Raw genomic sequence first — 27,465 nt, 5'->3', positions numbered from 1 at the left:
ACAGTGCAGTATACAGAAGTGCGGGTATAGGTACAATACTGAAATTTTTAAAAAGGCTGTGTGTGTGTATGTACTGTATGTATATGTGTGTTTATATAAAGTGGCAAGAAAAAGTATGTTAACCCCTTGGAATTAACTGGTTTTGTGCAGTAATTTGCCATAAAATGTGATCTGATCCTCATCTAAGTCACAAAAATAGACAAACATAATGTGGCTTGGCTAATAACACAGACAGTTCTACTTTCTTGTGTCTTTATTGAACATTCCCATTAAATTTGTAGTGTTCTATGTATGCACATAGAACATAAAGAAAATGCATGTGCGTTGATGCACGTTGGCATGAGCTTTTTTTAATGCACTGAGCTGCATTTTTAGGAGTGTTTTTTTCTTTACAGGCCACACCAAGGGTCAAAATGCATAACAATGCTCAAATGCTGCTTTTGTATGCAGTACACTGCAACACACCTACTGTATATGGTGTGAACAGGACACATAAAAAACAGTTGTTAACGATGTCTCCTTGAATTAAACCTATTGAACTGCTAATGGCAAGTTAGATTTATTAATGGGTAATTCCACTTTTCTGGGAAAAAAAATTATCAAATAAAAAAAAAATAATATAGTGTATACAATTGTGACTCAAGGCATATATGTATTTGAATATTATTAAAAATGACCTTTCCTTTTCGATCTGCAGCACTGTAACTTTCAGTAAAATGCAATGGGCTATGGCTACCTGGAGGTGTTCTGTACACAAATGGTGTACAGAATGCACCTTGAGAATGTCATTTCCTGCTTGAGTGATTGCCTCGCTGATTTACACAGAAGTCTGCACTAAGATACAAATCACGTTTTTGGCATCCTCTGCAACAAAAATGTCATTTTTTAGTAAAATACTTCCAAAGGGAAACATCTAAAGGGCCCCTTCCACCTTTCCCATTAGAGGCCTGCAGGTGCAGCAGATGACAGGTAATTGTAATAAGGGGTTAGCCTTATTACTTAAAAGTTCCTGTGTTTAACCTTTCAGGTATGCTGATATGTTACAAGAATTCAGTCAACTAGAAAGTATAATAATAAAAGAATTTACTTAGCTTGTTTTAAAGAGGTATTACAGATGATAAAAATAGATAAATACAGCATCGTTCCACACCAGGGAGGGTTGTCAACCCTTCGAGTTCAATATCCTGGGTGGACCAAAAAATGGCTTTGAGTGCCACCGAGCAGTATTCTGAATATTCGAATATTGTTCAAGATTTCTTTTGCTCTTAAAGTGTTACTAAACCCCGGACCCTGCATTCACTATATCTGGTCTCCCACAGTACACCCAACATGGAAATGCAATTATTTTAGTAAAAAAAAAATGCTAAATACCTTTTCTTATCAGCAGTTAGAGCAGTCTTGTGACTTCAGCAGAGCACTGGTTAATGCTTGTAGGAGGAGTTTTCTTTCTGCTCTAGGAGGACGCAGAACCCCTGACCTCTGTCTGGAAAGTGCTGATTGGCCCTGTGCTGATCACATGCACTATCCCAAGAAAAAAAACCTCTCTAGCAATATACACCAAACTGAGCATGTGCATGTGACTACGGATTCAGTCTGTATCAGGTGGCCATTTCAACAAGAGGAGGGGCAGTGAAGAAAGAATCAAACAGCCATTTTACACAATGCAGAGGATTAACCCCTTAGGTTCCCAAGTGAGTATAACAAGCATGCTTTACTGCATATACAGACTGATTTTAGTAACACTTTAACATTGGATTTTAGAACCGATGAACTTTACTGAACAAAAACTGCATATGAAGTCAGAAGATTGGTAGTTTTGAGAAACAATTTCCATGCTGCTTCTTTGGATTTTCTTGTCACTGCAGTCGACTTGAAAACAAACGTAGATTTGACCCACTGATTAGAAAAATGAACAAATGTTCTCACAATGATGAATGTTGAAAGAAATTCTAATAGCGTATACACAGCTTTAATATATTAGTCTAGGTTCACACCTAAGCGTTTTGCGGTGCGTATTGCATTTTGCAGAAACACACTACAGTCCATTCAACATGATTTCCTATGGGACACATTCACACCTCTGCATTTTCATCCGGAGCGCTTTTTGAAAAGGGTGAGCCTGGGTTCACACTTGTGCAGTGCGGTATATCGCATGTGATTTGCACAGGAACCGCACCGCATTCCTGTGCATATCACATGCGAATTCTGTGCAGTGCAATTTGAGTCATACATTTTCTATGGCTCAAACCGCACCACATCCGCACCGATCTTTTTTTTTGTCAGCACTATAACTGGATCGCATGGGTATTCACACCTATGCAATCGCACCGCATTTCTTGAACCGATTTTGGGGTGTTGTTAACTTAACATACACAACCGCAGCGGTTCGCATGAATGGGGTGTGATTATTATGCAGTGAGGAATTTGCACAAAAACAGAAAAGGTTCAGAGACTTTATTCAACGCAAAATGTTGTGTTTTTGGTTCAATAGACTTCAATGGAGACGCTGCAGAAATGCATGTAGTACGTTTTTGATGCGTTTTGCATTTTAATCTGCCCAGTAACAAGTTGGAAAGAAAAAAACATCAAAAACGCATGTGCAAAAATGCAAAAAGCACTGCAGAAACGTATCAAACGCAAACTGCATAGGTGTGAACCTAGCCTAAGGCTCCGTTCACACCAATGCATTTTTTAATGCTTTTTGCAGAAAAACTTTACAGTCCATTTAACATGGTTTCCTATGGAAGCTGTTCACATCTCTGCATTTTTGAACTGCTGTGATTTTGGAAAGGGTCAGGGATTTTTTTAAAAGCAAAAAGCAGTGTTTTTGCTGCAATAGAGTTCAATGGAGAAGCTGCTGAAATGCACGATAGTGTTTTTACCGCATTTTGCATTTTGATTAAAAAAAAAATTCCACTTAAAAAAAAAAGCTGAATGAAATGCAAAATGCGGTAAAAACGCGTGTAGAAAAATGCAAAAGGAACTGCGAAAAGCACTGCAAAACGGACAAAAAGCAAACTGCATAGGTGTGAATGGAGCCTAAGGGAAAGGGATTGGGTGGGTGAGGGAGGGCTCCTACCACCTACCCACATCTCGTACAAATGGGCCCCCAAGTCCCAAAGGGCCCCTGTGCAGCTTCACAGTCTGTATAAATTAGGGTCAGCCAGTGACTGCAGAAAACTAATTGCACAATCCATTAGACGTGCTCAGTATACCAAGACAAGGAGGAAGGTCATGTCACCCCGGTGTCACCCTGGACAGTCCCCAATGACCAGCCATCTCTGCAGCTGGAAGTTGTGTCAGGAATGGGGGCGAGAGTCTAATCACCCTCCTCCGTCTGCTGTGCCGCCCCCAGATCCCCGATCATCCCCGGGAGGAGGAGGAGGAGGAGGAGGAGAGGAGAGGAGATTTCCCTGGCAGCCGGTACGAGCTCTCCTCGCCACTCGCGAGCTGCGGCAGCAGGTTCCTCTGTACAGACTTGCAGAGGCGGAGGGGGAAGCGGAGGCGGCGCTGGGCTGCAGAGAGAGAGAGAGAGAAGCTGAGGAGCAGAGACCAGTCACCACTGCAATGTAAGAGTGCCAGCCCTGACACTGACCAACTACCCCATCTGACTGCACCCCAACATCTGCACCCCACATTCCCATCCCTCTGGGCTCATGTGATCTGCTGCACTCCCCGGACTCCACTCATTGACATCTCAACCCAGGTAACAGCCTGCCTTATATCTTCTTACTTTGCTACAATCACGATTGTTTGGGGTAACACAGTGTAAGTAGCCTAAAGTTTTGCCCTGCTGTACTATATATATATATAGATAGATATATATGGATATATTTTTTTTTTACAATATCTTACAGTAGTATATTTTATATATATATATATATATATATATATATATATATATATATATATATATATATGTTATATCTCACAGTGGCATGTGTGTGTGTGTATATATATATATATATATATATATATATATATAAAATATCGTACAGTGGTGTATATATATATACATATATATGTTATCGTACAGTGGTGTGTATATATATATATATATATATATAAAATATCTTACAGTGGTGTGTGTATATATATATATATATATATATATAAAATATCTTACAGTGGTGTGTGTATATATATATACATAATTATAATGTCAGCATGTGCTAAACATTAATACTACATTTATAACTGTAATATCAACATAAACTACAAAAAATCCGGGTGCTCTAACCACACCGCTTTATCAAATCAATCCACCCCCCCCCCCCCCCCATGATATCCTATCTGTGTCAGTGTAGTTTGTCTGAATAAAATATATGGGGCTTAATGTAATGACTTAAAAACTGGACCAGCCATAACCACTGTCAGCAGAGCCTTCTCGGTAAAAATTGCCTGCACAGGTAACACTAGATTCAGAAAAGCTTGGTGAGTTACAGCTCTAGTTTAAAGGGATAGTTCACCCACGGTGGAAATTTTTAGATTTGGGTAAAATCCAGGGTTTTGAATTGCATATCAGCTTTTATATTTCTCTAGAACAGTCTTCCTTAACCTTTTTTTTTAGACACAGTGGAACCATAGAACCATTGAAATAACTTTTTGGTCTCAGGGAATCCCTGCTAATAATTATTACATCTATAGCTCACAGTACATAACTAATGGTTGGTGGGAAGAGCGCTCCTTTCATTGGTGGTCAGTGGGAAGAGTGTTCTTTACATTGGTGGTCAGTGGGAAGAATGCTCATTAAACTGGTGGGTAGGGGAAAGAATGCTGCTTACATTGGTGGTCAGCGAGAAGAATGCTCTTTAAATTGGTGGTCAGTGGGAAGAATTCTCCTTACATTGATGGTCAGTGATAACAATGCTCTTTAAATTGGTGATCAGTGAGAAGAATGCTCCCTAAATTTGTGGTTAGTAGGTAGAATGTTTCTTAAACTGCTGGTCAGTGGGAAGAATGTTCCTTACATTGGTGGCCAGTGAGAAGAATGCTCCTTTTATTGGTGGCCAGTGGAAAGAATGCTCCTTACATTGGTGGTCAGCGAGACGAATGCTCTTTAAATTGGTGGTCAGTGGGAAGAATGCTCCTTACATTGGTGGTCAGTGATCAGGATGCTCTTTAAATTGGTGGTCAGTAAGAAGAATGCTCTTTAAATTGGTAGTAAATGGGAAGAATGCTTCTTAAATTGGTGGTTAGTAGATAGAATGTTCCTTAAACTGGTGGTTAGTGGGAAGAATACTCCTTACATTGGTGGCCAGTGAGAAGAATGCTCCTTTTATTGATGGCCAGTGGAAAGAATGCTCCTTACATTGGTGATCAGTGATCAGTGGAAAGAGTTATCCTTAAATTGGTGATCAGTGTGAATAATGCTGCTTACATTGGTGGTCAGTGGAAAGAATTATCCTTAAACTGGTGGTCAGTGTGAATAATACTCCTTACGTTGGTGGTCAGTGGAAAGAAGTATCCTTAAATTGGTGGTCAGTGTGAATAATACTCCTTACGTTGGTGGTCAGTGGAAAGAAGTATCCTTAAATTGGTGGTCAGTGTGAATAATACTCCTTACATTGGTGGTCAGTGGAAAGAAGTATCCTTAAATTGGTGGTCAGTTTGAATAATGCTGCTTACATTGGTGGTCAGTGTGAATAATGCTGCTTACATTGGTGGTCCGTGGGAATAATGCTGCTTACATTGGTGGTCAGTGTGAATAATGCTGCTTACATTGGTGGTCCGTGGGAATAATGCTCCCTACATTGGTGGTTATTGGGAAGAGTGCACTTTACATTGGTGGTCAATGGGAAAAAAGCTCCTTATATTGGTGGTCAGTTGAAAGAATGCTTCTTACATTTGTGGTCAGTTGGAGAAATGATCTATACATTGATAGTCAGTAAGAAGAATGCTCCTTACGTTTGTAAATAAGTAAAAAGTGGATTCAGTGGTTACTAGCAAAACATAGCTCAACGAGCCCCTAGAAACCTCTGGAGGAATTCTATGTTTCCAAAGAACCCTGGTTGAGAAAAGCTGCTCTAAAAGGTTGACAGCAAAATTTGTGCTCCTGAATTCCCAGCTCTTCACAATGACCACAACCTTTAGGAGAGGTGTGAGTGGAACGAAGGGTTATAGCAATGACATTTAGCAGAGCTAATCATATATTACTCTCTGTGTCCCAGGGAAAATATAAAAAGCCAGTAGTTGAGTTAGTTCAATATTATCTACATTTTTTAAAATCTAGCAACTGGGTCAGTTTTATTATATATACTGTACTTGTATGTATTGAAAGAAAACAATATGTGACCTGTGCCCAGTCTGCTTCTTGTTTAATATCCTTCGAACAATAATATCACAAATCATAAACAGTTCCAGCCACAATAGCATTCAATGACAGGTACCCTTTAATGGAAGAGATCGCAGCAATGATCAAAATCTTTTCTGAGAAGCTGAGAAAGTGAAATAATAAATACAGAAGATCAGATTAAAATTTGCAGGGAAGATATCATTTATTTTCTTTTATTAAAAATATGTCTCTTTGGATACTGCCTGAGGGAGTTATAAAAAGAACATTGCAGAAAGGAACTTTCAGTTCAAATTCCTATTGTGCTTGTTGCTCTGATACAACGTTTTGTTACATTAACATAGATGGTCCCTAAAGTGGTTGTAAACCTCAGACATGAAATATGAACAAAGCATATTCCTCTATAGTGTGAACTTGTCGCAATCCAGAGCACTAAGTGTCATTTCCCTTTGCTGCCTCGTTCCTCTGCTATCAGCATGAGTCATTTCTGACAAGTTTTCCTGCCACCAGGAGAAAAAAGGTGACAGGGGAGGGAGCTCCAGTACACAGCCTGTGATTGCCAGCCTCAGCTCTGTTTATGTGTGCTGTGTGAAGGGGGTGTGCCCCTTCCCTCCAGTCAGCTCTCAGAGCTCATCTCATTAAATTCTGCAGAATTTAACTTCAGCTCCCTACCCCTGCTTTCTGAAAGCTTTATAAATTCTAGAATTTGAACAGCTGCAGAGAAGAGGACTGCAGATAAACAGGTACAATTTACATAGCAGGCTTTGTTTCTTCTCTGTGTATCACCTGAGGCCAGTCATTTCACTGATTATATGTAAGGGTTTACTACCACTCTAAGTAATTATCATTTTTTTTTAATTCAGTTAATCTTTTTTCTATGTCTAACCATCTGGCAGGTGGCTGAGTCAGTCAATCGCTTTACACTATGAATAGGTGTTTTGCTAGGTGAAGGAATGTACCATGGAAATTCTTGGCAGCAATTATGCTTGATTGCAGAGACAAGTCACTCCAACAAAAAAGCGATGTTTCAGATAGAGGCGGAGTTGTGCACTGGCTTCCTATATCACTAGGGGGCTCCACTGACACAATACCCCCTGTTACTTCCCACTTTGGTTATTTCCTTCTGCTGCATCTTCCATAATATGAATGGGACAATCTAACATGAGATGTGGGGTTTCCTTTAAATGGCCATGGTTGAAGAGCAAGAGTAAAACGTGCCAACCTAGAGCTGTAGTAAACATCCAAATCCACGTTTTGCAAAGACTGACAATTTAACAGCAGGGACCCCATGTTTATTGAACACCCCTAATTCTTACAATAGGTTTTAAGAAGGCATAAAAACTATATGTATAAAAAAATGTTGTTACCATAGGAACCTTTTCTCTTACTTATTTTTATTTGATTTATTCTTGCATCATCCTGTTTTCATGTCATTTTCAATTTATTTATGTAATATAAAATAAAAATGTGAAAAGCTATTTTCAGAAAAGTTTTATTGCAATTGAAATTGCATATTACAAATATACAAAGTAATTCAAAATAATAGAAAAAAAACAACCAAGTTGGCAGAAGTGTATAAAGTATATAGACCAAACGCACAAGAGGGTATCTTAGCATGAGAATAAAGCACATAACATGCACAGATATTTAATCAGCCATTGTGAGACAACATATAACCAGTATGATGTAGGATGTACCCCAGGGGGACAAAATAAGAGGAGGAATAGGAGAAAGGCGAGAGGCATAAGGAGCCAGGGCACAAATAGGGATTTCTCCATAGAATAAGCAAGATATATATTTGGAACATCATAGCAAGCTATTTATGGATACAGTATATCTGGCAGAGATGTAGGCAGAGTCCCAGGCAACAATTGAATTTGTTATACCCTGCTCATCTATCCAACTAGACCAAATTTTATCAAACTTTGTAGTTCCTACTAACATAGTTGAATTTATTCAGATTGAGGATTCTATTAAAACATGTTTTTTTCCGTTGTCTAATGTAGGTGGGGTATGCAGTTTTCGTCCAAGAAAATTTAGAATGTGAGCTATGAAAAGGCAGATTTCTTAGTTCAGAGTAAGATGCTAAAAGGGCCATTTATAAGGTGACTGACATATTATCCCTGGACTTGGCAAACCACCATCGGACCGTAACCAAGACCAGCAGCCCAATAATATACCAAACAAATTAGGGAAGGCTACGTCTCCAAGAGTAAGTTATGCATAGAGAGCAGTCCTGGCAAGTCTAGGGTTTTTCCTGTTCCAGATAAAAGACAAGACATTTCTATCCAGTTTACAAAAATAAAAAACAGTGGTTAGGTTGTCCGGCAAAAGAAATAAAGAACTTTAGGGAGAAAGGAGGTGATTAAGGAGATTGACTCAGCCTATTGGACTTAAGGGAAGGTGCATCAACATGGAATGCGTATGAACAAACTGGGACAACAGCAAATTTAGATTGTCCACCATGTAATGAGAGAAATCCATTTGGACGTCAAGGCCCAGGTATTTACACTTAGTGTGAAATGCTACTTTCCATTGATGTCAGGACTATATGCAGATGTTCAGGTGAGAAGCCATTCAGGCTTGACTATTAAGACAGTAAGAGCAACTGTGATGTACAAGGTACAGAAACTCATAGCAACTGATTGCTCCTACCTTTGCACAATATACAGCAGTTTGAACAATGAAAGCTGATAGTTGATTGGCTACTGTAGTTTACTTCACATTGCTGTTTATAATAGGTAGTTTAGGTGATCGTAAAGGCAGATTTTTTTTTTTTAAATAACAAGCATGTCATACCTGCTTTGTGCAGTGATTTTGCACAGAGTAGCCTCAATCCTCTTCTTTTCAGGTCCCCCACTGGTGCTTTTGGCCCCTCCCTCTTAACAAGTGCCCCCACAGCAAGCTGCTTACTATGCGGGCACCCAAGTAGGCTCGCCCCGAGCCGCTGCTCTGTGTGTCCATTCACACACAGATGCACAAAGGTAAAAAACCTTGAGCCTTTACAACCACAGAATGCAGAACCAATGAAGTGAAACTTCATCTTAGGAACCATGATGACCTCTGTGGAAATGTGGACAGTAACAAAGCATATTATATTAAAAAGAATGGCAATAGAGCTAATTCACAAAGCTAACACCCCAGGATAAGGATCCTTATTTACAAAAAAGCGACAGTTATTTTCAGCTGGGTCCAATGAAATTTGAAAACTACAGAGACATAGCTAAATAAAAAAATATGTATCTTGTTGTTAAAGCTTTGTGAGTTGAGCCTAATGTGATATGAATTGTAACCATGCAGTAATATTTGCTACAAGTTTAGCTGGTGACCCACTGCCTCCCCTGCTGTCAGTGATGGGCTCTTTGCTTAGATGTAAGGAAGTTACCAAGGAAAGGTTAGTGAATGTCTGTATTACTGATCAGCAACTCCTACATCCGTATGATGAAGGCTCCCAGGATTGTTTCATTCAGCCTGGATGTTATAGAATACTGTTTCATATTCAGTTATAATTGCTCTTATAGTCACACATAAATCATTCAGATAGAAACTCTGAACACTGGCTAATTCATGGTTAAAATGGTTACATTTACAGGTCTGTCTGTCTGTCTGTCTGTCTGTCTGTCTATCTATCTATCTATCTATCTATCTATCTATCTATCTATCTATCAACTACATGCTTGTTTACTGGAATACAGTCCTGCCCATAGCATTCCCCACTTGTATCCACTGTCACTGCATCACCTACTATAGTATTAGAGGAGATTGCAAACTCATGGAAGTGCCCCATTTGTTCAGGACCCTTGATACCCGTGGCGGTATCAAAGCAGAGTTATTATCCTTGCAGTATCTTTTTTAAAGAAAAAAAGCTTTGTCATACTGTGTTAGAAATTTTGTATATAGCCCTAAAAACCAGACAGTGCACAGTCCACATGTGTTTATCTGCTACTTCTCTACAAACAGGAAACAGGAACTTTATCTTAAAGAAAAGACATAGAGTTTATAGTAGATGTAGCTACAAATGTATAAACACTGCCATCTACTGGTTGAAGAATATATCTCTACTGATACTGAGTAAGTTGTCCTACCAAAATACATGAACATTGTATTCCAACTCCCCATTCAACAACTACTTCTTATATTAGTCCCATTATGGGTCTCAGTTATATAAATCTGTTTCTTTTAAGTGGTTTTGTCAAATGCTCTGATCCACTTTTGTTTCTCATGAGTTGGAAGTTTTTGCATCTTATCCCATAAATCTGGCTCTGGTTTTAATGTTACGCGAGCAGCATAGGACAGACATTTGGCTGAGGTGCCATTTTTGTTTCTGGTGAATTTCCTGATTGAAGCCTCTTGTGGCCTGGTTTCTTCTTGTATAATATTTGTATTGTCTGCAATAATTTCTATTTCTCTGTCACATTGTTGCTTATCTTCATGTGACACTGATGTGGAAGTTCCCTTGTTTTGAAGCGTTTGTTAGTACCTGAGCTTTTGAACACACTGAAGTTTCATCGACAATAACACTTCTACTGATAGTTACCTTGCTTGTGTCTTGGTGTAGAATTCTGTGTCCCTTTTGAGATTCACTGTACCCCACAAGTGCACCTTCCTTTGCACGAGCATCCCATTTTGTACATTCTTCTTTTGGGATGTGCACATAGGCTTTGGTTCCAAAATGTTTAGATGGATCAAATTCGGGGCTTTTCCATACCACAGTTTATATGGAGTTTTCTCAGTTGATTTTCTTGGTAGTTGATTTTGGAGATAGCATGTGGTCATAACTGCCTCCCCCCAGTATGTGGTTGGTATATCTGCATCAACCATCATGGTTCTTCCACTCTCACTGTTAGGGATCCGGGTATGACCAGAAATATGTGGACTGACACAGGGAAGTAGCAGGCTTCAGGAACACAGGCGTAGTCAGGCTGGAGAGGTGGAATGGTCAGGCAGGCCGTAAGGTACTGTCAGGCACCGCCCGGCGGGATCTCTAGTGACCCACAGAACAGGATTCCCCAGGGCGCGGAGTCTAAGTCCCAGTCTGCCTTTTCACCAGAGCCCCTGATGGTGGGAATGGACTTGGCGCAGGACTGAGACCAGGTCGCGGCCCCTGAGTGCACCCAACTGTGGTAGAGGGGTCCGCCGAGGGTATGTACCGGGGGAAAGTCTGATGTGAAGGGGCTGACAGGTTTGGACAGTAGTGACTGGATCTGTGCGGGATGGATGGATAGTCTGGGTAGCGTCAGGCATAGTCAGGCAGGCCAGGTCAGCAACATGCGGGCAGTGAGGTACCGGAGGAGCAGGCAGAGAATAGTCAGGGTCACAAGCTGGGTTCAGTAACTGATGGGCAGCACGGTACAGAGGATCAGGCAGAAGGATGGTCAGGCAAGCCAGGGCTTCAACAGGAGACGGTCAGCAGAGGTCAGGATCAAAGCAGGGTCAGCAACTAGGCAGGAACACAGGATACCAGGTACAGGGGCTCATGGGAAACATACACCAAGGCACTGATCACAGGCCTGGTCATTCCTTAAATACACCTCCTGCAATCAGCCACAGGTGTTGGCTGACTGCAGGAGTGAGCTTCTGGCTGCTGAGAGCACCCGCTGGTCAGCCCTGGTACTGCAGCCCACACGGCAGGTGAGTCCCACCACCAGTGCTGAGTCCATTCCTGACACTCACATAGAGTACGGTTCATTCTTTCTGCAACCCTGTTTTATTCTAGGTTGTATGGCACAGTCATTTGAAATATTAAGCCATGCTTTCTGAGAATTGCCTGTGTATTATCACCTGTATATTCAGTTCCATTTTGTCCCGTTTGTGCACAATACACTCAGCATTTTGCCAAATTTGTTGCTTACTTGAGTCAAATACTGTTCAATTTTCTCTGTTACTTCACTTTTGCTGTGTAACAGATATAAGGGTTGATTTACTAAAGGCAAATAGGCTGTGTACTGCAAGTGTACTGAAATTGCACTTGAAATTGCACTGCAAGTGTACTGAAAGTGCAGTTGCTCTACAACTGAGGGGAACATGCAAGGAAAATAAACAAAAGGCATTTTTGCTTGCTCTTGATTGGATGAAAAAAATAAGCAGAGCTTCGCCTCATTTCAGAGCTTCCCCTTGAATTTAAAGCAACTGCACTTGATGTGCACTTGCAGTGCACAGCCTATTTGCCTTTGGTAAATGAACCCCATAGTATAGTATGCCTGGAGTAATCATCTCAATAAAAAGTGAGAAAATACCCCTTCTTTCCTGGAGTAAATTTTTCCATTGGACCACAAAGATCTGAATGAATTAGTCCAGAGGTTTCTTAGCTCTGCTGTTACTCTGCTTTGGAAAGGCTTTTGTTGTCATTTTTGCTTTTATACAGCTGGTGCATTGCATTGTTTTGGTCATTTGTCTGAATTTTAGCTTTCCAGATTCTGTAATATGCTTTTAAATAACCTTGTTTCTTGCACACAAAGCATTCATGGTTTCTTGTTGCATGTTTCTGTTTTTATTCCTTTTTTTATTTTTAAAGCAGACTCTGTGACAGAAGACCCATCACTAATAATGCTTTCTGTTTTACACATATATTCATCCACAAGCTTTCCCTTAACATATTCCAATAACAGTTCATCATCTGGACGTGAATCAAGTGCTGTGACAAGCATTTCATAACTTTCTGGTAAATCACTAAGTAATAGTGCTGCGACATGACAATCTTTTCTTGCCTTTCCTATACTTGTCAGGCGTTCAACTATTTCCAAGGTGTGCCTTATGTAATCCTGCATATCCTGGCCTTTCATCAACTTGGTTTAGTATAGCTTTCTAATTAAATACAGTTTATTGTTGAGATTAGCTCTTTCATGCACTTTTTGTAATTCTTCCCACATTTTCACACTTACATATATGTATGATTTGATCATCTTCTGTGCTAAGAGAGGTTGGGGTCTAAGTTTTTTGATCTTTCTCTATCCACTCATCTGAAGGGTGTTCTAGATTGAGTTCATTCATACATTTCCACATACCTTCTCTTATTAGTGGCATTTTCATCTTGAATTTCCTAGATTGGTAGTTCTGGTGTGTCAGGTTTGCAAGCAGATGGAGCTGTAGGTTCTGAAGAGTTCTGAAATCATGGCTGTAAATTCAGGTCAGAAAAATAAAAGCTGTTAGAGGGGATTGTTCATGGTAATAAGTAAAAAAGTTATGAGAAACAGGAATTTTCTAGATTTATTCCCATAAATACCCTTTTGTTTTTGGGTAAATGAGGTGGGGTGAATTTGATCCATTATGCTCAATCCGTAGATCCAATCCATCCTGCGGGGATTGTTGGAGTGGGTGTCACCAAGTGTTCCGGAACCGGGTGACACCAACCCTAGGGGCGCCCCTGCACCTGTAAACTTTCCTAAATGCTTGTAAAAGCGTTAGACACTTTTACAAGCTTCAGGCATTTTTTTTCAGCAAAAATGCTGCTGCTAGGAGGAAAAGCAAAATGTGCTTTGTGCATGGGGACTAAAGCTACATTTATTATGTAGAGATGTCTCCCACTGATCATGGCTTTTGTCATAGCTTAGTATAATTAAAGGCAAAACTTTTTTTTTTTTAGTTTGGATCAGGTGGATAGGGATTAGAACAACTGTCAGTTTTTTTTACTGCTGCCTGATTCTCCCTCAGGGAAATCCACACCCACTATTTGTCCTGTGTACCATTAGTGAAAGAAAGAAAAAAAATAAGATTTGAGTTGCTCTGAGAACAATAATAAAGGGGACATCTTCCAATGTGAACAGTTCTGGTGACAATTGTGACAACCAGGAATTCCCTAACGTTGGAGGGATTTCCTCTCACTTTGGCTAAGGGACAGGAAGTGAAGGGAAATCTCCCCAATGGGATACAGATGGCAAAAAAAGCTTGACATGGGTTATAGCCCCCCTTTATTTTATCTACAGTGAAATACATTTTGCCTTTAGTTCTACTTTAAAGGTATATTTTGTATAATTAGTAGCTCACAACTGCTTACTCTTCATGTGCCTGGCTCTAAATGCCATATTTTGAGTGTATAATATGAATATAAAATTTGTATGCTTCTTCCAGGTCTGTGACTTGGAATAACCAATGATAAAGACCACTACAGTCAACACTCAAGACAGGGCTACCTCCCCTCACCATTTCATTAAGTCCTTTGATATCCTTAATTTATTAGAACCTGAACTTGTTTCATTCTCAATAAACTGCATATACATTTTTTGTTTTTGGATAATGGCCTCTTAAGTGTGATACAACCCCATCAAGCCCTGCCATGTTTAAAGTGAGAAGCGGATTAATTCTGCAGCCTTCCCAGTTCCAAATGAAAGAGGTGCTTCCATTTCTGTACTCTTCCTCCCCAGTCCTGAAACTTTTAACGTTAAACTTTCTTTTCCAATGGAGGACTTCCCCTTTTAAATACTGCAGCATTTAGCTAACCAACAAATACTCCAGAAAGTATGGAAAAAATTAATATTCTGGGAAGGGAGGATTAGATTTTTTAAAATTAACTCACTGCCAAATCTATTTGTTCTAAAAGTGAATGTTTAAATTCATACATCACTAGACACAGCTCTGAAACACAACGTTTTGAAACCACCAATTCTTAGTTGTTTACTATGGATCCATCACTCTCCATTTCTCAAAGTGGGACTCTCAACTCTATACTCTTTACTGTCAGTGTTTGGCGGTATATAAAGTAGTTACATAGTGGAAAGACCGTCCAGTTCAACCAACAGAAAAAACTAACATAATAAATAGAAAATTTCCATATACAGAATTCTATACCCACAGTTGATCCAGAGGAAAATAAACCCCTATAAAGCATGATCCAATTTGCTCCTGTGGGGCTAAAATAAATTCCTTCCTGATCCCCCAGGATGCAATCCGATATTTCCTGAATCACCAATCCCTGGTGCTATTACCTATAAATGTTAATATCCAATTATATTTTGCGCATTTAGGAATGCATCCAGCTCCTTTGAAATACAATTGACAGAGTTGGCCATAACCAGTTCTCAAGGGAGTCTATTCCACATTTTCACAGCTCTTGCAGTGAAGAAGCCTTTCCATATGTGGAGGTTAAACCTCTTTTCCTCCAAACTTATCCTTTGTAATAACCTTAAAGTAAGTAACTCAACACCAAGTTCATTATATGGACCACATATCTCTTTATAGTGGGTGATCATATCCCCCCCCCTTTAATCGCCTCTTCCATGAAAAAATAAACTCAGTTTAGCTAATCATTCCTTATAGCTGAGCTCCTCCACGTGTCTTATCAGTTTGGTTGCCTCTCTCTGCATTTTCTTCAGTTTTTCAATATCCTTTTTTGTGAATAGGTGCCTACAGTACTGCATATAGTACAATATAGTACTATACTTCTAGTACTATAAATGAGTAACTTCATATCTTCACACAGAGAACACTTGCATAGTTACATAGTTATATAGTCTGGCTGAAAAAAGAAAAAAGTCCATCCAGTTCAACCATTAACAAAAAAAAAAGTTATAATCCTATACCCACAGTTGATCCAGAGGAAGGCACAAAAAAAACAGCAAAGCATGATCCAATTTGCTCCTGCAGGGGAACAAATTTCCTTCCTGATCCCCTGACGGGCAATCGGATATTCCCTGGATCAACTTTACTTATAAATATTAGTATCCAGTTATATTCTGTGTATCTAAGAAAGAATTCAGGCCTTTTTTAAAGCAATCCACTGAGCTGGCCAGAACCAACTCTTGAGGGAGTCTATTCCACATTTTCACAGCTGTCACTGTGAAGAAACCTTTCCGTGTTTGGAGATTACATTTCTTTTCCTCCAGACGTAAAGAGTGCCCCCTTGTCCTCTGTGATGACCTCAGGGTGAATAGCTCTACACCAAGTTCACAATATGAACCACTGATGTATTTATACATGTTGATCATATCCCCCCTTAATCTTATCTTCTCAAGAGAGAATAAATTCAGTTCTTCTAATCTTTCCTCATAGCTGATCTCCTCCATGCCTCTTATCAGTTTGGTTGCCCTTCTCTGCACTTTCTCCAGTTCCCCAATGTTGTTTTTGTGAATTGGTGCCCAAAACTGAACTGCATATTCCAGATGAGGTCTTACTAATGATTTGTACAGGGGTAATATGATATCTCTCTCTCTGGAGTCTATACTACTTTTAATACAAGAGAGGATTTTGCTCGCTTTAGAAACCGCAGCTTGGCATTGCATGTCATTATTAAGCTTGTGATCTACTAGAACTTCCAGATCCTTCCCCACCATTGATTCCCCCAGTTGTACGATGCATGCATATTCTTAGCCCCCAAGTGCATAACCTTACATTTATCAACATTAAACCTCATTTGCCACATAGTTGCCCAATTAAACAGTGCACTTTTCTGATATTGGTTGGTAACCCCAATCCCATTCCCGGCCTACAGGACAGTGACAACATATTTATTAAGGACTGTAGTTTTCCATTTAAGGGACACCCATACAGGCCAGCTATTATGCTTCCAAGCTCAGAAGGGGAAATGTTCCTTTGTGGATACGCAATTGTGTCAACTCTCTATGAAAAAATAAACCTTCTTACAATATTCATCATTTCAGTTAATTTTGGAACAAGAACCAACTCAGAAAAGGACTAATCTACTTTCTATAAATTATTTACTCCCTATATTCAGTGTACTGCTTCATATAATTCACCCCAGAATCTCTGGACTGTTGGCAGAAAAAATGTCAATCTTCATTTATGCTTGAATAGTGGGAATAGCAATGGCTGAGTATCAGAAAAGTTTTTACAAAATTAGGGAAAATGCTTACAGGATTTGCCAATTGTAGTTCAAAATTCCAAACCAACTTCACAAAATCTTTCCAACCATTCATCAGTGTGCTTAGGGAACCCTGTCTATTTTTGTACTTAATACAAATATGTGAAAAGTGTGACATGCATTTGTATTCAACCCCCCTGAGTCAATACTTTGTAGAACAACCTTTCTCAGCAATTACAGCTGCAAGTATTTTTGGGAATGTCTCTACCAGCTTTGCACATCTAGAGAGTGAAGTTTTTGCCCATTCTTCTTTGCAAAATAGCTCAAGCTCTGTCAGATTGGATGGAGAGAGTCTGTCAAAAGCAATTTTCAAGTCTTGACACAGATTCTTAATTGGATTTAGGTCTGGACTTTGACTGGGCCATTCTAACACATGAATATGCTTTGATCTAAACCATTCCATTGTAGCTCGGGCTGTATGTTTAGGGTCATTGTCCTGCTGTAAGGTGAACCTCCACCCCAGTTTCAAGTCTTTTGCAGACTCTTAAAAGGTTTTCTTCTAAGATTGCCCTGTATTTGGCTCCATCCATCTTCCCATCAACTCTGACCATCTTCCCTGTCCATGCTGAAGAAAAGCATCCTCACAACATAATGCTGCCACCACCATGTTTCACGGTGGGGATGGTGTGTTCAGGGTGATGTGCAGTGTTAGTTTTCTGCCACACATAGGAGGAGATTTACTAAAACTGGTGCACACAGAATCTGGTGCAGTTGTGCATGGTAGCCAATCAGCTTCTAATTTCAGCTTATACTTTGGCAATAAAACTTGGAAACTGATTGGTTTCTATGCAAAGCTGTGCCACATTTTGCACTCTCCAGTCTTAGTAAATTGCCCCATAGCATTTTGCTTTTAGGCCAAAAAGTTAAAATTTTGTCTCATCTGACCACAGCACCTTTTCCACATGTTTGCTGTGTCCCCCACATTGCTTCTCGCAAACTGCAAATTAGACTTATGGCTTTCTTTCAACAATGACTTTCTTCTTGCCACTCTTCCATAAAGGCCAGATTTGTGGAGTGCTCGACTAATAGTTGTCCTGTGGACAGATTCTCCCACCTGAGCTGTGGACCTTTGCAGCTCCTCCAGAGTTACCATGGGCCTCTTGGCTGCTTCTCTGAATAATGCTCTCCTTGCCCGTTCTGTCAGTTTAGGTGGACGGCCATGTCTTGGTAGGTTTGCAGTTGTGCCATACTCTTTCAATTTTCAGATGATGGGTTGAACGATGCTCCGTGAGTGTTCAAAGCTTGGGATATTTTTTTTAACCTAACCCTGCTTTAAACTTCTCCACAACTTTTTCCCTGACCTGTCTGGTGTGTTCCTTGGCTTTCATGATGCTGTTTGTTCATTAATGTTCTCTAACAAACCTCTGAGGGCTTTACAGAACAGCTGTATTTATACTGAGATTAAATCACACACAGGTGGACTCTATTTACTAATTAGGTGACTTCTGAAGGCAATTGTTCCACTAGATTTTAGTTAGGGGTATCAGAGTAAAGAGAGTTGAACACAAATGCACACCACACTTTTCAGATATTTCTTTGTAAAAAATTCTGAAAACCATTTATCATTTTCCTTTCACTTCACAATTATGTGCCACTTTGTGTTGGTCTATGACATAAAATCCGAATAAAATACATTTACGTTTTTGGTTGTAACATGGCAAAATGTGGAAAATTTCAAGGGGTATGAATACTTTTTCAAAGCACTGTACACCTCTACACTCACAACCATATTAAAAGGCACATAAAACACAAAGTTGTGATACTGTTGGATAGATTAATTAGTGGAGATGAACTCCAATGAGATATTTAAAGAAGAAATATTGGTTAGTGCAGTTACGTAGTCACTAATATATTAAAAACAAATCTGGTGTAATTACCAGAACCTTTCTTGGCCTCAGTCAACATATAGCGCAACATCCAGACTATTAAAAGAAGGGGGGAGTGTCAAAACAGGCAGCCTTAAGCATTAACAGAAAAAGATGTAGAAACAAATTTCATTTAAATGTTTTGGGTCACATGATGAAAGGCAACTTTTCATAGTTTTTTTAAAATGATGGTTTGTAAGAGTAGGTTAGAAGAAGGCAAACAGCTTCTGCATAGGATGGTCACAGCCAGCTCCTGAGCTACCTGTTCCCTTAGCCATTGCAGCTAACTAATCATGTGGTTAGGCATGGGGGCTCTCAGTTGGGCAGAGATTTGCAGGGAACATCAGTTACAGTTGTCAGTGAATGGGCAGAGGCTTTAATGGTCAGCTCAGCTGACCATTACACACTGGTCAGCTCAGCTCCCCCCCCCCCCAGCCATATAGGATGTATGGCCGGGCTGACTTTTGCTGCACAGATTGTCTGAGAGTTATGCGCTTACTGTATTGGTTTGAGAAATTGACACGTCTCTTAAGACTCACTATTGGCCAGTGGGGTATCCTATAACTAATAGACACTATAGATTTATCTTTGCTACAGTCAAAGTTGACCCGTATTCAAAAAGTAAAGATTTGCTATCTGATAGAAAGCATCTCAGATGGCTTATTGTGGCTAAAATGTAACCTAAATATATCTACCGTTTGCAGTGAATTTCATCTGTAAAATAGCAGTGCACATCTTGACATAATCTGTACCTAGACAATGCAGGTCCTGTAGTTACATATCTGAGCTTTGAGGTCATCTAAGGCATATCCTGCCATTTACTGCCTCTAATAACTGCTATTCTTATTAAATTCACCTCATTCACTGAGCTTTGAGACAAATTCCTTGCGAAGTGCAACTTTCCTTGCAAAGTGGCCAGCATATTTGCCTTTAGTAAATCAACCCTCCGCCCTTGTGTGTCCATTAGGTAGATTTTCACTCTCTCCCCATCTCGGTGATGGGAAATATCTCCAATAAGCAGAGAGAGTTTAGTGTTTTAGTAGAGGTTTTTTAGTAGAAGTTTTTATGGCTGCCTGTGCCATCTATCCTCCCCCGATAACCCCCATTTTCCATTAAAACCTAAACCAATTCCAGCCTCTCCCACTCTATTCAACACTAAATTAAACTTTTTGGCTGGAGTATGGCTTTAATGTGTTGTTTCTTGGCAGCGTTTTTGACGTAATATTGATACTGTCAGGGGTTACACCTGCTGAAATCCAGTTTTAGGTTTTTTTATTTTTGAGTAATGAAGTCTATTTGATACATACTCCAGTAGGTGTATTTATAAAAACATAAGAACCATTGCCCAAATGGCTTCTTTCACTAGCACTCACCCATGCCATTGTTAAGAATAACTATAACATGGCTGTGCATGTTTATCTCCTGTGTCTTGGGTTATTCTGTCTTGTCCAGATGTTGTACGTCTTTGTACAGTGGTTGAAGTATGAGAGATTCCATTAGTACTGAGAAGAAATGATAAAGCACACTGAGCTTTGATTTGTGGCCTTATTTTCTGTTACCTAATTTACAAATCCACTTGGGAGTCTAAGCTGAGAATTTATCTGCACCTGTGGAATACAAATGAGTCGGATTTGGGTAGAGCAGATACGAAAATGTTTCTGGATGGTTCCTTATGAAGAACAATGGATCATGAATTTACTTCCCTTTATTGTCCTTTATCTGAAGCGATTTCTGTCTTCATCCAAAATATATTTTGCCGTCACAACGGGGAATTCATTTTTGCTTCTTTCAAATGCTGTTTGGAGAGTTTTAATGAGTTCTGAGAATTGTAAGAAGACTTCTCTGATCAGTGCTAAGATAGTAGAAAGTACAGAAGATAATAAAAGCAATATTTGTATTCAGAAAGTCTTTTTTGTTTTCAGAATTAATGCAGTAGCTTTACCGTTTGCATGCCCTGCTTAAAGCAGATCTTTGGGCTTTCAGTCAAAATAGAGTTGAAATATACACCCACCGGCCTCTTTATTAGGTACACCTGTTCAATTTCTTGGTAACACAAAGTGCTATTGATTCAATCACATGGCAGCAACTCAATGCATTTAGACATCTAGATGTGGTGAAGACGACTTGCTAAGGTTCAAACCGAGCATTAGAAAGGGGACAAAAGGGGATTTAAGTGTCTAAACGTGGCATGGTTGTTGGTGCCAGCCGGGTTTGTCTGAGTACTTCAAAAACTGCTGATATACTGGGATTTTCACTCACAACCATCTCTAGGATTTACAGAGAATGGTCAGAAAAATAGAAAATATCCAGTGAGCGGCAGTTGTGTGCATGAAAATGACTTGTTGATGTCAGAGATCAGAGGAGAATGGGCAGACTGGTTCAAGATGATAGAAAGGCAACAATAACTCAAATAACGACTTGTTACAATGAAGGTATGTGAAATACCACCTCTGAATGCACGTCTGTATCTGTAGCAGATGGGCTACAGCAGCAAAAGACCACTCTGGGTGCCACTCCTGTCAGCTAAGAACAGGAAACGGAGGCTATAATTCTCACAGGCTCACCAAAATTGGACAATAGAAGATTGGCAAAACTTATGATGAGTCTCAATTTCAGCTGCGACATTCACATGGTAGGGTCAGAATTTGGCATAAACAACATGAAAGCATGGATCCATCCTGCCTTGTACCAACGGTTCAGGCTGGTGGTGTAATGGTGTGCGGAATAATTTCTTGGCACACTTTGGGTTCCTTAATATAAATTATACCCCCTTCCTGCCCAGGCCAATTTCCAGCTCTCAGCGCTGTCACACTTTGAATGACAATTACGCGGTCATGCAACACTGTACTCATATGAAATTTTTATCATTTTTTTGAGACAGATAGAGCTTTCTTTTGGTGGTATTTAATCACCTCTGGGATTTTTATTTTTTCTTAAACAAACCAAAAACCACTGAAAATTTTGAAAAAAAAAAATTTTTTCTTAGTTTTTGTTATACAATTTTGTAAATAAGTGATTTTTCTCCTTCACTGATGTGCGCTAATGAGGCTGCAGTGATGGGCACTGATAGGCTGTACTGATGGACACTGATAGGTGGCACTGATGGCCACTGATGAGGAGGCACTGGTAGGTTGCACTGATGGGCATTGACAGGCATCACTGATGGGCACTGAAAGGCAGCACTGATACATGACACTGATAGGCGGCACTGATAGGCAGCACTGACTGGCACTGTTAGGCAGCACTGACTGGCACTGTTAGGTGGCACTGACTGGCACTGTTAGGTGGCACTGATTGGCAGCATTGATAGGTGGCACTGATTGGTATTGATATGTGGCACTGACTTGCACTGATGGGTGACATTGAAAGGCAGCTTAGATGGGCACTGATATGTGGCATTGATGTGCACTGGTATGCACTGATATGTGGCATTGATGTGGCACTGATGGGCACTGGCACTGATGAGCACTGACAGGTGGCACTTCTGGAGCCACACTGATCATCAGGGCACACTGTTCATCAGTGCCCTGATGATCAGTGTACATGTCCCCTCCGCGGAAAGCCGATTACCAGCTCTCCTCTGGAGTTGTCAGCGTGACAGCTCGAGAGGAGAGAAATGCCGATAACCGGCATTTCCGTGTTTACATGTGATCAGCTGTGAATGGACACAGCTGATCACACGACCGAGCCGACATCTTCGGCTCTTTCCGTGATCCGCTGTGTCTGAGGGACACAGCGGACCGGCGATCGCCACGCTGTGCGCTCCCTGAGCCGCACATGCGCAGTGAGAATGGTAGGACATCATATGACGTCCTATCAGAACGAGAGAACCACCTTGCACCTGTCATTGTACTATAGGGGGGCGGAAGGTGGTTAAACACCATGACCCACCTGAGTATTGTTGCTGACCATGTCCATCCCTTAATGACTACAGTGTCCCCATCTTCTGATGGCTACTTTCAGCGGGATAATGCTCCATGTCACAAAGCTCAAATCATCTGAAACTGGTTTCTTGAACATAACAATGAGTTCACTGTACTCCAATGGCCTCCACAGTCACCAGATCTCAATCCAATAGAGCACTTTGGGATTTGGTGGAACGGGAGATTCACATCATGGATATGCAGCCAACAAATTTGCAGCAACTGGGGGATGCTATCATGTCAGTATGGTCCAAAATCTCTGAGGAATGTTTATAACACCTTGTTGAATCCATGCCATGAAGAATTAGGGCAGTTCTGAGGGCAAAAGGGGGTCCAACCCAGTACTAGCAAGATGTACCTAATAAAGTGGCCGGTGAGTGTATGTACATTATTTGAACAGTTTTAAATTAGAAAGGATGTGTAATTCTGATCATTCATTACTGTGATTCACACAGTTCTAGTGTCCTGCACAGACAGGCAGGCTACTTATTCTGGTTCAGATTTGCAGCTTCCTGTTACATGAGTCTTTCTCCAGTCTGTTCAATGAACAAGGAATCACTTCATTATACCAAATGGGCACAAAGCTAACCCAGGAAGCAGTAAAGCTGAACCAGAAAATAACGTGATGGAAGGATTTGTATGTTTCTGCAGAAAAGTGTAAATTACAAGATTGACTGAATAGAATTAAAAATCTATAGCCACCTATTTGTGCTACAACAGTATATTTAGTTTTTTGAATGAAGTTTCACATTGAATAGTCTTATTACATTCCCCTGAATGAAGGAACTAATACAGTGTCTCTGCAAACAACCCAACCGCCTTAGGCCTTGTTCACACAGGCTTACTTAAAGAGGGGCTTCAGCCAGAGTTCCAAAAATTGAAATTCAACAGCTGCAAAAACTGTGGCTGCTGACTTTTAATAAACAGGCACTTACCTGTCCAGGGATCCAGCACTGTCCTCACCCGGGCTGGTTCTTTGCCGGTCTAAGGGGTCCCCCATGCTAGCATGTTAACTGTGGGAATTCGGCTTTGACTCCTTGTGGCTTAACAGCAGCTTCCTCATTGTGCATGCGCTGCACACTGTGAATGGTCCCATAGCCTTCTAGAACCTGAGATGTGTCTCAGAAGGCTGCAGGTGGGGAGCCAACTTTCAGTGGAATCGCCTAGACAGACCGACTGGAAATGGGAGCGAGAACCTGCTAAAACTAGGTACCTGCTCCTCCCACCTAACAAAAAAATTCCAAATATGGCAAGGGGGAGGGGAGGAAAAGCAGAACTTCCCCTTTTGCGTGCAGTTCGGATTTAAGCGTATATCCATGTGCGGGTCTTGTTTGCCCACACGGAACACACTGGTGTTCTGTGCATCTGCATACAAGAATTCCCATTCATTTCAATTGAGACACAGCAGTTGCACAAAAACAGCCATTGCTCCCATTTTGACATCCGTATGCCGGTGCGCGGGTGCGTGTCCTCAAACTCACGCTGTCTGTGTTTGGAGATACGAACCTGCACACACTCCTAATTATTTAATTAGTATTATTTACCTACTTGTGTATATTTGGTTTTTGCAAATACATGTTTGTTCAAATTGTAGTGCTTTTGTTGTGTATTAAACAAACGTAGGGTCCAATTTTAGGAGAGAGCATAGAGCTCTGTAAACATTGGGCAGTACAGAGCGGACTCTACAGCTTCCATTCACTGACATGGAGTGGCCAGTAGAGCTGGGGCATTCCAGTGACCACACTGATTACTGTATATAACAGCAGAAACCTGTACAAAATTGATGCAAGATGCCTGAATGGAGGACAAAAGCCACTAAAATTTGTAAGTCTTTTTCAAAATAATAATGATAATAAAAGGCACACAATTTATACGATGTATGCACATCTAAAAAAATTAAATATTTTATTCTAGCTTGAGATTGTATTTAGGAACAGTTTGGCTTTAAAATCTAGGACACATGCTATCAAGCTGAAAATTGTTTATTTTATAATGTTTTTGCTTAAAAAAGCCTATAAGCCAAACATTTGGAAGTTTTTATACCCTTTTAAAATATTTTAGAGAGATTTCAGTAAACAGATTAATTAATGCTAATGAATGAACAGACACATACTTGCTGTTAGGCAAATAACCCAAAAAAGGCAGATGAAGCTACTTTCTGTAGACTTGCAGTACAGATGGAAAATTTGTCTACTAATGCTTAATGTACCAATTAGGCAATCTTTCACTGAATAATTTCATTGTTTGGTTTTCAGTTTATCTGTCACTATTTAATCCATTTTCTTTTCTAATGTGGAAAACCCAGGTAGTGTACTTGTGTACTGTTTTTAAAAATGTATCTTAGCTTCCTAGGCCACAACAGAATGTAAAAGGAATCCTATGATTCTGATCAGGGGCGGACTGAGATATCATGTGGCCCCCTGGGCAATAGGGGATCATATGACCCCTGTGTTCTCGCCCACACTCAAACCACACCCAAAAAAGCCTACAAAAGGTACTAGGGGCATCTCATGGGGCCCCCTACTGTGCCCGAGTGCTCGAATGGTCAGTCTGCCCCTGATTCTGATTTAAATTTTTTTAAATGTTTAAATTGAGGTTTTTTATCTATTATTGCTATTTAAACAATTGTTGTCCAAACAACCATTTATTACAATTATAATTATAACCATTTAGTACACATAGTATAGGATACCTACCCACCGGTTTTTCAAAGAGAAGGCAAAACAGTAGCAGTTTCCTTTCAGCGATTGTATCTCTGATTGAAACAGAGGATGAAGTAAGAAGGAGGGAGATGAGTCTCTGCTATCACTCCTTAACTTGTACATGTACATTTTTGCTTTACCTAGTAAAAAGAAAGCCAGATTAACGTGTGAAAAAGAGCGGAGAGCTCCATCTGCTGCCTGGAAAGAAAAATATAAAATATCTATGTGCAAAAAAAGAAAGTATGTACAGTGGGGATCGAAAGTTTGGGCACCCCAGCTAAAAATTTGTATTAATGTGCATAAAGAAGCCAAGGAAAGATGGAAAAATCTCCAAAAGGCATCAAATTACAGATTAGACATTCTTATAATATGTCAACAAAAGTTAGATTTTATTTCCATCATTTACACTTTCAAAATAACAGAAAACAAAAAAATGGCGTCTGCAAACGTTTGGGCACCCTGCAGAGTTAATATCTTGTACTGCCCCCTTTGGCAAGTATCACAGCTTGTAAACGCTTTTTGTAGCCAGCCAAGAGTCTTTCAATTCTTGTTTGAGGTATCTTTGCCCATTCTTCCTTACAAAAGTCTTCCAGTTCTTTGAGATTTCTGGGCTGTCTGTCACGCACTGCTCTTTTAAGGTCTATCCATAGATTTTCAATTATGTTGAGGTCAGGAGATTGTGAAGGCCATGGCAAAATCTTCAGTTTACGCCTCTTGATGTAATCCCCCGTGGATTTCGAGGTGTGTTTAGGATCATTATCCATTTGTAGAAGCCATCCTCTCTTTAACTTCAGCTTTTTCACAGATGGCATCAAGTTACCATCCAAAATTTGCTGAAATTTTATTGAATCCATTTTTCTTTCTACTCGTGAGATGTTCCCTGTGCCACTGGCTGCAACACAACCCCAAAGCATGATTGATCCAACCCCATGCTTAACAGTTGGACAGAGGTTCTTTTCATTAAATTCTGTGCCCCTTCTTCTCCAAACGTACCTTTGCTCATTCCGGCCAAAAAGTTCAATTTTAACCTCATCGGTTCACAGAACTTGTTTCCAAAATGCATCAGGCTTGTCTATATGTTCATTTGCAAAGTTCAAATGATGATTTTTGTGGTGAGGACGTAGAAGAGGTTTTCTTCTGATGACTCTTCCATGAAGACCATATTTGTACAAGTATCTCTTTATAGTGGAAAAGTGTACCACAACTCCAGTGTCTGCCAGATCTTTCTGGAGGGATTGTGCAGTCAAACGTGGGTTTTGAATTGTTTTTCTCACAATCCTGCGAGCTGTTCTGTCTGATATTTTTCTTGGTCTTCCAGATCTTGCTTTAACTTCCACTGTTCCTGATGACTGCCATTTCTTAATTACATTCCGAACAGAGGATATTGACATCTGAAAACGCTTTGCTATCTTCTTATAGCCTTCTCCAGCTTTGTGAGCGTCAACTATTTTCAGTTTCAGTTTTCTAGACAACTACTTAGAAGAACCCATAGTGCTGATTTTTGGGGCAAGGTCAGATGAGTCTGGGCATTTAAAACCTTTGAGATTGACATAACCTGGTCTTCCCAGACAATGATTGAGAACAATCCATGACACTGGCAGGTCTCAGCTTTGCCAAGGGGGCAGTACATGCTATAAATTCTGCAGGGTGCCCAAACTTTTGCAGACGCCATTTTTTTGTTTTCTGTTATTTTGAAAGTGTAAATGATAAAAATAAAATCTAACTTTTGTTGACATATTATAAGAATGTCTAATCTGTAATTTGATGCCTTTTGGAGATTTTTCCATCTTTCCTTGGCTTCTGTATGCACATTAATACAAATTTTTAGCTGGGGTGCCCAAACTTTCGATCCCCACTGTATATATACAGT

General features: G+C 40.1%; 1 protein-coding gene across 2 annotated transcripts in view; it reads left to right on the top strand.

Moving 5' to 3' along the window:
- Positions 1-3,408: 3,408 nt before the first annotated feature.
- The window catches only part of ANKRD34B (ankyrin repeat domain 34B), a 66,170-nt gene continuing 42,113 nt past the window's right edge, over positions 3,409-27,465 (top strand). Inside the window, exon 1 of one of the 2 annotated variants that reach the window (XM_089693220.1) lies at positions 3,409-3,569. The gene's annotated coding sequence lies outside the window, so the exon portion shown is untranslated. Of the gene's footprint in view, positions 3,707-27,465 lie in introns of both variants that reach the window. The other variant, XM_089693219.1, reaches the window with a different exon arrangement.

This window comes from Staurois parvus, unplaced genomic scaffold (genome assembly GCF_062004578.1).
Source record: "Staurois parvus isolate SC_StPar_1 unplaced genomic scaffold, SC_StPar_1.0 ptg000618l, whole genome shotgun sequence".
Classification (NCBI taxonomy): domain Eukaryota; kingdom Metazoa; phylum Chordata; class Amphibia; order Anura; family Ranidae; genus Staurois; species Staurois parvus.
The sequence above is the reverse complement of the archived record's forward strand: the minus strand, read 5'-3'. Positions and strand labels throughout refer to the sequence as shown.